Source organism: Pelophylax lessonae (genome assembly GCF_965119305.1).
Source record: "Pelophylax lessonae genome assembly, chromosome: 8".
NCBI lineage: Eukaryota > Metazoa > Chordata > Amphibia > Anura > Ranidae > Pelophylax > Pelophylax lessonae.
Genome location: NC_138775.1, coordinates 219,326,764 through 219,341,851, shown reverse-complemented (window position 1 = coordinate 219,341,851; position 15,088 = coordinate 219,326,764).

Here is a 15,088-nt window from a genome sequence, read left to right as displayed (position 1 = left end):
AAGAGCAAAAATGGAACAATGGCTGGGTAAGGTCGGTATCCATTGCTATTCTGCACAAGGTACGGAAAAGTCCCGTGGGATCCATGCCTGGTTCATTTTAATGAACGTGAGCTTGTCCACATTGTCTCTGGACAGGCGGCTGCGCTTGTCTGTTATAACACCCCCAGCCGTGCTAAATACCCGTTCAGATAATACACTGGCTGCAGGGCACGCCAGCACCTCCAAGGCGTAAAGGGCAAGCTCAGGCCATGTGCCCAATTTGGAGACCCAGAAGTTGAAGGGGGCAGACCCCTCATTCACTACATGTAGGCGTGTGCACACATACTGCTCCACCATGTTGGTAAAATGCTGCCTCCTGCTAAGACGTTCCATCTGAGCTGCTGGTGCTGCTGTTTGTTGTGGCGTGCTGACAAAGCTTTTCCACATTTCGGCCATGCTAACCCTGCCTTCTGAGGTGCTGGCGGTGCCCTGGTTGAGTTGGCGACCTCCTCCTCTGCCTTGTGCTTCCACTGTGGCCCGCTGTCAGATGGGAATGCCAGCAGCATCGCGTCTACCAGCGTGCGCTTGTACTCGCGCATCTTGCGATCGCGCTCCAGTGAGTGAATTAAGGACGGTACGTTGTCCTTGTAACGGGGATCCAGCAGCGTGGCCACCCAGTAATCAGCACAAGTTAGAATGTGGGCAACTCGGCGGTCGTTGTGGAGACACTGCAGCATGTAATCGCTCATGTGTGCCAGGCTGCCCAGAGGCGACGAAAGGCTGTCCTCTGTGGGAGGTGTATCGTCCGTGTCCTCTGTATCCCCCCAGCCACGCACCAGTGATGGCCATGAGCTGGCCTGGGTGCAACCCTGCTGTGAACATGGTTCCATCTCCTCCTCCAGCTCCTCCTCCTCCTCATCCTCCTCATCCTCCAGAACTGTGCCCCTGCTGGACAATTGTGTCCCTGGCGTTTGTGTGTGCAGGAACCCACCCTCGGAGCCCCTTGCGAATGACTGCCCTGAAAGCCTTTGAAATGTTACCTCTTCATCCTCCTCCTCCTCATCCTGTGCCACATCCTCTTCCATCATCGCCCGAATTGTTTTTTCAAGGAGGCATAGAAGTGGGATAGTTAAGCTGAGAACGGCGTCATTGCCACTGGCCATGGTGGTGGAGTACTCAAAACAGCGCAACAAGGCACACAGGTCTCGCATGGAGGCCCAGTTATTGGTGGTGAAGTGGTGCTGTTCCGCAGAGCGACTCACGCGTGCGTGCTGCAGCTGAAACTCCACTATGGCCTGCTGCTGCTCGCACAGTCTTTCCAGCATGTGCAAGGTGGAGTTCCACCTTGTGGGCACGTCACATATGAGGCGGTGAGCGGGAAGGCCGAAGTTACGCTGCAGCGCTGCCAGGCGAGCAGCAGCAGGGTGAGAACGCCGAAAGTGCGCAGAAACGGCCCGCACTTTCTGCAGCAGCTCTGACATATCGGGGTAGTTTTTAAGGAACCTCTGCACCACCAAATTCAGCACATGCGCCAGGCAAGGGATGTGCGTCAAACCGGCTAGGCCCAGAGCTGCTATGAGATTTCTCCCGTTATCGCACACCACCAGGCCGGGCTTGAGGCTCGCTGGCAGCAACCACTCATTTGTTTGCTGTTCCATGCTCCTCCACAACTCCTGCGCGGTGTGTGGTTTGTCCCCCAAACAGGCAAGTTGTAAAACTGCCTGCTGTCGTTTACCCCTGGCCGTGCTGAAGTTGGTGGTGAAGGTGTTACGCTGTCCGGATGAGGAGGCGGTAGAGGATGAGGAAGCGGAGTAGGAGGAGTTAGGAACAGGAGGCAAACTGAAGCGCCCTGCAATCCTCGGTGGTGGAAGGACATGCGCCAAATTGCTATCCGCCTCAGGCCCATCCGCCACTGCATTTACCCAGTGTGCCGTTAGGGAGATATAACGCCCCTGACCGTGCTTACTGGTCCACGTATCGGTAGTTAGGTGGACCTTGGCACAGATGGCGTTGCGCAGTGCACACCTGATTTTTTCCCCCACTTGGTTGTGTAGGGAAGGGATGGCTTGCCTGGAAAAGTAGTGGCGGCTGGGCACGACGTACTGTGGGGCAGCCACCGACATAAGGTTTTTAAAACTGTGCGTCTCCACCAGACGGAATGACAGCATTTCAAAGGCCAATAATTTTGAAATGCTGGCATTCAGGGCCAGGGATCGCGGGTGGGTAGGGGGGTACTTCCTCTTCCTCTCAAGTGTTTGGGAGATGGAAATCTGAACGCTTCCACGGGACATTGTGGAGATGGTTGTTGGTGACCCAGGTGGTGGTGTTGCTGACAGATCGTCTGTTTGCGGGGTGGCAGGTGCCGGTATCACTACAGATGTGGCTGGAGCGGCCGAGACTGCAGCAGAAGAGGAAGCAGGATGAGCCAGAGACGTTTCTTGGTTTTGAAGGTGTGTACTCCACTGCAGCTCGTGCTTTGCACTTAGATGCCTGATCATGCAGGTTGTGCTCAGGTTGAGAAGGTTTATGCCTCGCTTCAAGCTCTGATTGCACAGGGTGCAAACCACTCGTGTCCTGTCATCAGCACATTTTCTAAAGAACTTCCACGCTAGAGAACTCCTTTGAGCTGACTTTGGTGGGCTCGTTCCCTTGCTGCGTTGGGCAGTAGCGGGCGTAGTGTCTAGGGCACGGCCGCTCCGCTTCTGCACCCTGCTCCCTCTTCTGCTGTGCTGGTGGCTCTGTGCGACCACCGCCTCTTCCTCCAAACTACTCAGGTCACCTGCATGACGTTCATTCCATGTGGGGTCGAGGACCTCATCGTCCTCCACATCATCTTCCACCCAGTCTTCACCCCTGCCCTCCTTGTCGGTCTCCACAATGCTGAACGCCGCAGCAGTTGGCACCTGCGTTTCGTCATCATCGGAGACGTGCTGCGATGATCCTTGCATGTACTCATCTTGAGAAATAAGTGGTTGGGCATCGCTGCACTCAATCTCTTCCACTTCTGGGGCAGGGCTAGGTGGATGGCCCTGGGAAACCCTGCTGACAGAGTCATCAAAAAGAAGAAGAGACTGCTGTATGGCTTGGGGCTCAGACTGCTTGCCTGATTTGCAAGGGGGTGAGGTGAAAGACGGTTGGACATCGGCTGCAGGTGCCAACTGTGACCTTTCTGCAGTAGACTGGGTGGGAGACAATGTGAAGGAACTGGAGGCACTGTCAGCAGCAAACCAATCTACTATCGCCTCCACTTGTTCTGGCCTCATCACTTCTAGGGGCGTATGATGCCCTACCAAATACTGATGCAGGTTCTGTCGCCTACTCACACTTGAGGAAGGTGTTTCACTTGTGCGTGTAGCTGGCACAGATCGACCACGTCCTCTCCTTGCAACAGGAGCTCTAGCAGCAGCACCACCATGACCCCCTATTTGACGCTCTCCTCATATTTCTGAAATTTAAGATCTTGCCCTAGAAAGGTCTTTATTGAATAGCGGAACAAAAGAACAACAGTATCGCACGGGTGTATCTCACAGTCAAATATGCAAACTATGCCGCAATTTAATGTTTTTTACACCAAAAGGGTGTGTATTGAATAGCGGAATAGGATAAAAAACTGTGTATCTCACACGTACAAACACAGACTAGGCCCGATTAAATTTTTTCCTACCCTAAAGAGAGGATGAGGAAGAGGAGTATGGAACAGGCAGCACCCTCAAATCTTCAGAAGTATGAGATGAACCCCAAAAACTTGGAAAGGTGGATCTCACACGTACCGACACTGACTATTCCGCAATTTAATTGAGCCCCAAAGGTTTTTATTGAATAGCGGAATAGGAAATATGATCAAAAAAAAGTGTATGTTTTTCACACGTACAGAAGCACACTAGGCCCCAATTACTATTGTTTGTACACCTAAAAGGATGGATGAGGAAGAGGAGGAGGAGGAGTATAGAACAGGCAGCACCCTCAAAGCTTCAGAAGTATGAGATGAACCCCAAAAACTTGGAAAGGTGGATCTCACACGTACCGACACAGACTATTCCGCAATTTAATTGAGCCCCAAAGGTTTTTATTGAATAGCGGAATAGGAAATATGATCAAAAAAAAGTGTATGTTTTTCACACGTACAGAAGCACACTAGGCCCCAATTACTATTGTTTGTACACCTAAAAGGATGGATGAGGAAGAGGAGGAGGAGGAGTATAGAACAGGCAGCACCCTCAAAGCTTCAGAAGTATGAGATGAACCCCAAAAACTTGGAAAGGTGGATCTCACACGTACCGACACAGACTATTCCGCAATTTAATTGAGCCCCAAAGGTTTTTATTGAATAGCGGAATAGGAAATATGATCAAAAAAAAGTGTATGTTTTTCACACGTACAGAAGCACACTAGGCCCCAATTACTATTGTTTGTACACCTAAAAGGATGGATGAGGAGGAGGAGGAGGAGGAGTATAGAACAGGCAGCACCCTCAAAGCTTCAGAAGTATGAGATGAACCCCAAAAACTTGGAAAGGTGGATCTCACACGTACAGACACAGACTATTCCGCAATTTAATTGAGCCCCAAAGGTTTTTATTGAATAGCGGAATAGGAAATATGATCAAAAAAAAGTGTATGTTTTTCACACGTACAGAAGCACACTAGGCCCCAATTACTATTGTTTGTACACCTAAAAGGATGGATGAGGAGGAGGAGGAGGAGGAGTATAGAACAGGCAGCACCCTCAAAGCTTCAGAAGTATGAGATGAACCCCAAAAACTTGGAAAGGTGGATCTCACACGTACCGACACAGACTATTCCGCAATTTAATTGAGCCCCAAAGGTTTTTATCGAATAGCGGAATAGGAAATATGATCAAAAAAAAGTGTATGTTTTTCACACGTACAGAAGCACACTAGGCCCCAATTACTATTGTTTGTACACCTAAAAGGATGGATGAGGAGGAGGAGGAGGAGGAGTATAGAACAGGCAGCACCCTCAAAGCTTCAGAAGTATGAGATGAACCCCAAAAACTTGTAAAGGTGGATCTCACACGTACCGACACAGACTATTCCGCAATTTAATTGAGCCCCAAAGGTTTTTATTGAATAGCGGAATAGGAAATATGATCAAAAAAAAGTGTATGTTTTTCACACGTACAGAAGCACACTAGGCCCCAATTACTATTGTTTGTACACCTAAAAGGATGGATGAGGAGGAGGAGGAGGAGTATAGAACAGGCAGCACCCTCAAAGCTTCAGAAGTATGAGATGAACCCCAAAAATTTGCAAAGGTGGATCTCACACGTACCGACACAGACTATTCCGCAACTTAATTGAGCCCCAAAGGTTTTTATTGAATAGCGGAATAGGAAATATGATCAAAAAAAGTGTATGTTTTTCACACGTACAGAAGCACACTAGGCCCCAATTACTATTGTTTGTACACCTAAAAGGATGGATGAGGAGGAGGAGGAGGAGGAGGAGTATAGAACAGGCAGCACCCTCAAAGCTTCAGAAGTATGAGATGAACCCCAAAAACTTGGAAAGGTGGATCTCACACGTACAGACACAGACTATTCCGCAATTTAATTGAGCCCCAAAGGTTTTTATTGAATAGCGGAATAGGAAATATGATCAAAAAAAAGTGTATGTTTTTCACACGTACAGAAGCACACTAGGCCCCAATTACTATTGTTTGTACACCTAAAAGGATGGATGAGGAGGAGGAGGAGGAGTATAGAACAGGCAGCACCCTCAAAGCTTCAGAAGTATGAGATTGTGTTCACTGTACCCCACAAAGATTGTGTTCACTGTACCCCACAAAGATTGTGTTCACTGTACCCCACAAAGGTTTTGTTCACTGCACCCCACAAAGATTGTGTTCACTGCACTCCAAAAGGATTGTCTTCACTGCACCCCACAAAGATTGTGTTCACTGTACCCCACAAAGGTTTTGTTCACTGCACCCCACAAAGATTGTGTTCACTGTACCCCACAAAGGTTTTGTTCACTGCACCCCACAAAGATTGTGTTCACTGTACCCCCCAAAGATTTTGTTCACTGCACCCCACAAGGATTGTCTTCACTGCACCCCACAAGGATTGTCTTCACTGCACCCCACAAAGATTGTGTTCACTGTACCCCACAAAGATTTTGTTCACTGCACTCCAAAAGGATTGTCTTCACTGCACCCCACAAAGATTGTGTTCACTGTACCCCACAAAGATTGTGTTCACTGCACTCCAAAAGGATTGTCTTCACTGCACCCCACAAAGATTGTGTTCACTGTACCCCACAAAGGTTTTGTTCACTGCACCCCACAAAGATTGTGTTCACTGTACCCCACAAAGTTTTTGTTCACTGCACCCCACAAAAATTGTGTTCACTGTACCCCCCAAAGATTTTGTTCACTGCACCCCACAAGGATTGTCTTCACTGCACCCCACAAGGATTGTCTTCACTGCACCCCACAAAGATTGTGTTCACTGTACCCCACAAAGGTTTTGTTCACTGCACCCCACAAAGATTGTGTTCACTGTACCCCACAAAGGTTTTGTTCACTGCACCCCACAAAGATTGTGTTCACTGTACCCCCCAAAGATTTTGTTCACTGCACCCCACAAGGATTGTCTTCACTGCACCCCACAAGGATTGTCTTCACTGCACCCCACAAAGATTGTGTTCACTGTACCCCACAAAGATTTTGTTCACTGCTCTCCATAAGGATTGTCTTCACTGCACCCCACAAAGATTGTGTTCACTGTACCCCACAAAGGTTTTGTTCACTGCACCCCACAAAGATTGTGTTCACTGTACACCACAAAGGTTTTGTTCACTGCACCCCACAAAGATTGTGTTCACTGTACCCCCCAAAGATTTTGTTCACTGCACCCCACAAGGATTGTCTTCATTGCACCCCACAAGGATTGTCTTCACTGCACCCCACAAAGATTGTGTTCACTGTACCCCACAAAGATTTTGTTCACTGCACCCCACAAAGATTGTGTTCACTGTACCCCACAAAGATTTTGTTCACTGCACTCCAAAAGGATTGTCTTCACTGCACCCCACAAAGATTGTGTTCACTGTACCCCACAAAGGTTTTGTTCACTGCACCCCACAAGGATTGTCTTCACTGCACCCCACAAGGATTGTCTTCACTGCACCCCACAAAGATTGTGTTCACTGTACCCCACAAAGATTTTGTTCACTGCACCCCACAAAGATTGTGTTCACTGTACCCCACAAAGATTTTGTTCACTGCACTCCAAAAGGATTGTCTTCACTGCACCCCACAAAGATTGTGTTCACTGTACCCCACAAAGGTTTTGTTCACTGCACCCCACAAAGATTGTGCTCACTGTACCCCACAAAGGTTTTGTTCACTGCACCCCACAAAGATTGTGTTCACTGTACCCCACAAAGGTTTTGTTCACTGCACCCCACAAAGATTGTGTTCACTGTACCCCACAAAGGTTGTGTTCACTGCACCCCACAAAGGTTTTGTTCACTGCACCCCACAAAGATTGTGTTCACTGTACCCCACAAAGGTTTTGTTCACTGCACCCCACAAAGATTGTGTTCACTGTACCCCACAAAGATTGTGTTCACTGCACTCCAAAAGGATTGTCTTCACTGCACCCCACAAAGATTGTGTTCACTGTACCCCACAAAGGTTTTGTTCACTGCACCCCACAAAGATTGTGTTCACTGTACCCCACAAGGTTTTTGTTCACTGCACCCCACAAGGATTGTCTTCACTGCACCCCACAAGGATTGTCTTCACTGCACCCCACAAAGATTGTGTTCACTGTACCCCCACAAAGGTTTTGTTCACTGCACCCCACAAAGATTTTGTTCACTGCACTCCAAAAGGATTGTGTTCACTGCACCCCAAAAAGATTGTGTTCACTGCAGCCCACACACAGAAAAATGGATGTGGATCACTGACACCTGCCTATCTCCTATCCCACACCACACAGCAATATCGATTGTAGTTTGTAGAACACAGTTTCCCTAAAATTCAGCAGACTCTGTCCCTAACAGGATTGAGAAGAGATCGTAGATCAGGAGAACTAAGTGCAGACCCCACCCCACACAGCAATATCGATTGTAGTTTGTAGAACACTCTGACCCTAAAATTCAGCAGCAGCCTCTCCCTAACAGGATTGAGAAGAGATCGTAGATCAGGATTGAGTGCAGACCCCACCCCCCACACAGCAATATCGATTGTAGTTTGCAGAAGACACTGACCCTATAATTCAGCAGACTCTATCCCTAAAATGCCTACAACTCGCCCTGCCTAAACACTCCGACCTGTCCCTCAATTCTATCCGGACACAAATGTTTTTTTCCTGCCTATCTTTCCCTAATCAGCAGCCAGCACGTTGATGTGTGCTCTGTCCCTGAGCTAAGCAGCATAATGACGCCGCTGCGGCTGCCTCGAACTTATAAAGACTTGGTCACATGCTTCAGACGGCCAATCACAGCTACTGAGACATTTGCAGGCATGGCTGGGATGGCTTAAGGCACACCAGTTAAACGATTGTTGATTGGCTGTTGAAAGCCCGCCATGAAAAGAGCGCCAAAGCATGCAAAACCCGGAAATAAAACGACCGAACACGGATTTTTACCCGAATATACAGTAAAGTGTCCGTGTTCGTGTTCGGGTAACAAAAATCCAATTATTCGGTACGAACACGAATAATACAGTCCGTGTTCGCTCAACACTAACCTCAACTCATCTATTGTTGAACATAAATTGAGATTTCTTATTCCAAAGCTTAAATCCTTTTGATGCATTGTAGATGGGTCAGAACACTGATCTGCATTATTGTAAGAAACAGGAATGCGAGTCACAAGGAGCATAGCCGGTGAACCTGGATCTGGTACAAAAAACAAATTCATTCATCTTCTAGACTTGACTTTTTCCTTTCCGCACCTACGAGAAAATGCCTGTGGTGTTTGTTTTGTAGGATTTACTGTACTACACAAAGTTGTGTGCAAGGAAAGCAATAATGAAGAATACTTTGGCAGCAGATTAATGAAGCCTGTAGCACGGTGTCATTTGGCAGAGGCAATGGAAAAAAACATCTTCACCAGGTACAGAAGTCATCAGAAAGAGTTGTCCACAGAGTTTGATTTTCATCACTGGTGCTTGAACAGCACACAATGTTTGATACCTAAGACAACACGTCTCTTCTGGGGCTTCCCAGAGTATGCAGAACATTTTAATTGTATTATTGTTCCAAGTCCTAAAGGTAAAAGGACAGACAGATCAAAGATTTTAAATGTTTGTTGAAGTATTTTTATTTTCCATAAAACATTTATTTTTTAGTTGCAATATGCATTTCAACTCACTAAAACCTTTGATTTCTACAGGAAAAGTTAATTCCTAGTACAGTAGTGACAGGGTGACATTAAACATTCCATTTACAAATGACATACAGCAGCATACTTCTGCATTTTTGATGTTTGCCTGCTGTTTTCATCTTGTTGTCTCTTTATAATTTCCGCCTAATATCTCCTTAACCTCCGCTTTCATTTTTAGGGTGGCCCTGTTACCGTGCAGGATCCCCTGGAGAAACCCCGAGTGCAGTTCCCCCATTGACCGTGGGTCTGAGTGGCAGCTGTGCATTGGGGGGTCAGCTGAAATTCAAAGCTGGCTATGCATGCACATTAAATTATTTGTGCTAAAGGTGCTGGGACTTGTAGTCCTGCTGCTAGAAGTCATTTGGCAGTTTGATGATGTTTATAGTACACACCCTCCTGACTGGAAGTGACACTAGGGAATATGAATCAAGCAGTTTTTAAGAATCTTAAAATTAAGTGAAATCTAATGAACTTTTCCCCATTTACGTTCTCATGCAGAAGATATGGAATATAGTAAGGCAAATGCAAGAGGTTCCAGGTTTCACTAGATATAGCCCAATATGGTATAATGCTTATTATGGGGAGTTGAAGTCGCTGCAATATGGGGGCAAATGGCAACAACATGGCCTTACGCTCTTATCCCATATCTTTGAAAATGGCAAGTTGTGCTCCTTCCCCTATTTGCAGTCTAAATTTAGGCTTCCACAGAATATTAACTTTTATTACATTCAGCTCCAGCATGCTGTTAAGGCGCAGACTGGCTCTGAATCTTGAGTACAGTCTCCGACACCTATATTTAATTATATGTCTGAGGTGGAAGTCTATAAGGGTTTCATAATGCTATCCTATTATATGTTGCTGCTTATCTTCTTGAAGGATTTCCCTTCGATGGTTGAGGCCAGATTGGAAAGTGATGTGGGAGCATTCGAGGAGGAACAATGGGAGGAGGATCTACAGGCTGTACAAATGTGCTCACTTAAAGTTACACAAATATTATTGCAGTTGTCTATCCTTCTCAGGGCTTATCTCAACCCAGCAAGACTCTTATAATGAGGGTGAGGGAGGACCCTATATGTTCCAGATTCTCTAGGAATCATTGTGACCTCATCCATTTATCAGAGATGCCCCAAATTACACCTCTGCTGGAGGAAAGCCCTGGATACCCTATAGCAGTGATGGCGAACCTTGGCACCCCAGATGTTTTGGAACTACATTTCCCATAATGCTCATACACTCTGCAGTGTAGTTGAGCATCATGGGAAATGTAGTTACAAAACATCTGGGGTGCCAAGGTTCGCCATCACTGACCTATAGGGTATTTCAAATCACTATTAGATGATTCACTTAACCCTGTCTCCTGGGTGTATTGGACGACCTGCCAATGGAGGAGGTTACCAAACAGACATTAGTCCGGCCCTTACTACAGGCCAGGAAACAAATTTTCCGACATTGGAAATGAGCTGATTCTCCCTCATGGAAGGATTGGGTTGCCGCAATGGGGGATACATTACACCTAGAAAAATATATCTTCCAGCATAGGGGATGCCCAAACAAATTCCAAGCGGTTTTATCTCTTTGGTTGGACACACCTGGTTTGTTACCTGTCAATCTAATTTTAGACACAATTTTGTGAATGTAGTTTCATGTGTGGTATAATTATGATTGTAACACAGGCTGGGCATGTATACACTGGTAACTAAAGCTAAACTGAATAGTTGAACAGGTACTGTAGGCACACTGTCGGGATATGGTATTGTGATACCTTTAAATAAGCTGTATCTTCTCTGATGTGTATATCTAAAATCTGGGATCTTGTTAATTTTCTCATCAAGAGACTTCTTTGAGTTAAAAAAAATAAAAATAAAATAAAATTAAGTGACTCTACAAATAAAAAACATTTTCGTAAATGTTTGTAAAATAGACATATTTATTATTAGGTTAAAAAAGGAGGGTTAATGACTTCCGGTTCCGGCGCCCATGTAAGAGGCAGCGTGGGACTGCGGCTCCCGGAATACCTGCATAAAAAACCTTTTACACAGTCTCTCATGTCTCTCAGACCCGGTGCTCCACCTCTGATCGACCCGGGGATCAAGCGGGATGGATCGCTTTTTGCATCACGGCGGTCCCTCCGCCGCTCCGCAAATCAAGGCCGCGGCTTCATCTCAGGCCTCCTCGGAAGCGGACATGGCGGACGCCTCCCTCCCGCCCGCAGCACATCCTTCAGGTCAGTCCCCCTCACCGCTCCCAGATACACAAATAGCATCTCTAGCACATGCTGTGGCATCCCTTCTCTCGCCTACCATTACTGATGCGGTGGATAAGGCCATAGCACAAGGGATGGCCCAGCTGCGGAAGGATATAGGAGAACACACTCACAGGCTTACCGAGCTAGAACATAGAATGTCAGATATGGAGGATGAACTGCAAGGCTCATTTGCCATGGATAATCAAGCCAGACAGACACAAAAATACCTCCTGGACAAGCTAGATGACCTGGAGAATATGTTCAGGAGGAATAACCTCTGGATCATTGGACTTCCTGAATCCCATGCTGCGGATACGCTGATGGATGTCGCCATGACTCGCCTGCCTCAGGCCCTGGGGATCACAGCACCTTGCGTTGTGGAAAGGGCCCACCGCCTGGGTGCACCATCTAATGACAGATGCACCCCACGCCCTGTCATAGTGAGGTACTTAAACTACGTGGACAGACAGAACATTCTCAAGTCGTTTCGCAATTCCAAAGCATTACAACTTGATGGCCATAAACTGCTACTTTTCGCGGACTATTCGCAGGAAGTCTCCCGACGCAGAAAGGCTTTTCAGCCGCTATGCCAGGCCCTTTATCAGAAGGCCATAAAATTCACTTTGGCGTATCCCGCTACACTGCGCTTATCAGATTTGTCAGGGGAGCAAAAGTCTTTCACGCACCCAGAGGAAGCCTCACATTTCCTTCAAAAGGCATTTTAATATCTCCGTGGACCCTCCGTCCTCTCCATCACCTCAACGCCCCCAGGATGCCAGGGAGCAGAGGAGATCCAGGAGAAATCCGGCAAAAAAACAGCGCACCAATGGTCCCTCATATTCCCGCTCCAGGTTCCGCTGATTGATGTTGAGACTCTTTCATGTTCTACCTAACAGACCCTGCTAAGTTTCGGGAGCTGGCACTTCATTTATTGTTCCTCATCCACTGCTGCGGACCATGATGATGGTGTTTATGCTCCCGATCCTACTGTGCATATGATATCTCCCTCAGGTTGTATGGCTAGTTGTTATATATGTGCGAGATCACGTGTTATTAAGATGTTATATTTGCTGTTTTCACTCTCTACACTGCAAGCCTTTATCTCAATGCATAGGCCTTCGGGTTTTACTCATCCAGAAACGGCCTTGCCGTATCAGGAGCTTTGGCGTCTCTGCTGAGCCTCCGGGCCACCATTGTTCAGATTTTACTGCAACGGCTGTAGCCGGATCTCCACCGCTCACCCTAGACGCCAATCTTCTACTCCCGGTAATGGTGTCTGTCCGATTGCTTTCTGCATGAGGAAAAAAGTGAAGTGTGTACTCTTTTTGGTTTCACTACCCTTGTTTTCCCGGGCCCCCATTGGGCCATTGCCCTTTCCAGGTATTAGATTCCGGTCACTTAAGGTTGTGGTCATTGCACCACGTTTGCAGGGGTTCTGTTACTCCAGGGATCCTCAAACTACGACCCTCCAGCTGTTGCAGAACTACACATCCCATGAGGCATTGTAAAACTCTGACATTCACAGACATGACTAGGCATGATGGAAATTGTAGTTCCTGAACAGCTGGAGGGCCATAGTTTGAAGACCCCTGTGTTACTCCCTACTGTGCGTCACACTGTATTGCCATGTTACTGTTTATACTGAATCTCGATTGACGGCTCAATCCACTGACTATGAACCCCCATGAAGATCATTTCAAAATTTGTCAAAGGTCTTAGGTCTCCAAACAAGAGAATGGCGGTCCTCAGGCACCTGAAGCGCCTGGGGACCAACATTGCCATACTACAGGAATCACATTTAGAGGAAAGGGATTTTCACCGTATGAAAAAACTATGGGTGGGCCACGTCTTTGGGTCTCCTGCGGTGAAGGGCAAGTCTGGGGTGTTAGTTCTGGTGCACAAAAATTACGCAGCCACAGTTCAGCAACTATATTTGGATGAGGAGGGCCGTGTGGCCATCCTACGATTTACTGCGGAACGACAGGAATGGGTGCTGGCAGGGATTTACGCCCCTAATGTCCCCTCCCCCTCTTTCTTCCAACACCTCACACAGCAATTGGCCCCTCATTTGCATCTCCCTCTACTGGTAGCGGGAGATTTAAATCAGGTTATGCAACCCACGGAAGACAAATCTTACGCGGCAGGTGCCCCACCCCCAAAAACTAAGCAACATTCCCCCCTCTTACCCAATTTTGCAGAGAGTCTACGACTCACGGATATCTGGCGTTTGAATAACCCTGATGGCAGAGAATTCTCATTCTATTCAAACCCCCACCACACGCTCACGAGAATAGATTATATCCTTGTGAATCATACTCTACTCCCTTGTGCAGTCTCCCCGGTGATTCATGACATAGCAATATCTGATAATGCGCCAATCTCAGTAGCCCTCTCTCTCTTTACTCATACACCGTCCCTTAAATTATGGAGGTTCCCTTCCTATCTAGCCAAAGACCCTGGTGTTTCTTCTCTCGTCAAGACCGCCTGGCAGGAATTTTTAGCAAAAATAATGCCTCACCGTCCACATCACCGATACTCCTATGGGAGGCCGGTAAAGCGGTGCTTCGAGGTCAGATCATATCCTATGCCTCTGCGTACAAAAAAAATGTAGCTAAAGCCAGCGATTCGTTGCGGGAGGTGCAGGCTAACCTTAATAAATCTAACTCTATACTCCATAGAGAACAGTGGCGTACGGCTAAGGCTGATTTTGACGAGTGGGCAGAGACCAGAGAACGTTTGTATAAAACGCACCAAGACTGGAAATACCATTCCTTTGGTAACAAACCTGGGAAACTGCTGGCTTCTCTCTGCAGAGGAACTTTTACGCCCACACATGTAACTAGGCTGATAAACGCTGAGGGCCAGCTTGTGGACTCTCCTGTAGCAATCAACCAGGCCTTCGAGGCCTTTTATAAGAAACTGTACAGCCACGAACCGTACGACGAGGCCACGGCCTCGCAATGGCTGTCCTCAACCGACCTTCCCCGCGTATCACAGGACCATTTGGATCTCCTTAACGCCCCTATTTCCATGTCAGAAGTCACGAAAGCTATTGCTCAATCGTCCTTGGGTAAATCCCCCGGCCCGGACGGGTACACCCCCGAATTCTATAAATTGGCAGTAGACACAATAGCTCCCACCTTACTCTCAATGTTTAACCACATCACTCAGTGACACCCATACCTACCTACAGGGTACCAGGCACATATCAAGTTGATCTATAAGAAAGGAAAGGACCCTACAGATCCAGGCTCATATAGACCAATTTAGTTTCTTAATGTGGATTCCAAACTACTATCCAAGATTATGGCTGATAGGTTGGCATCCATATTGCCTTCGCTCATACACCCGGCCCAATCGGGCTTCACCAAAGGACGGTCGGCCACCTCCAACCTCAGGAAGGTCATGGTAGCACTAGAAATGACTAAAGCTGACCCACATAACCAAGCGTCCATAATAACACTCGCTACTGAAAAAGCATTTGACAATGTCAATATTCAATGGCTAGA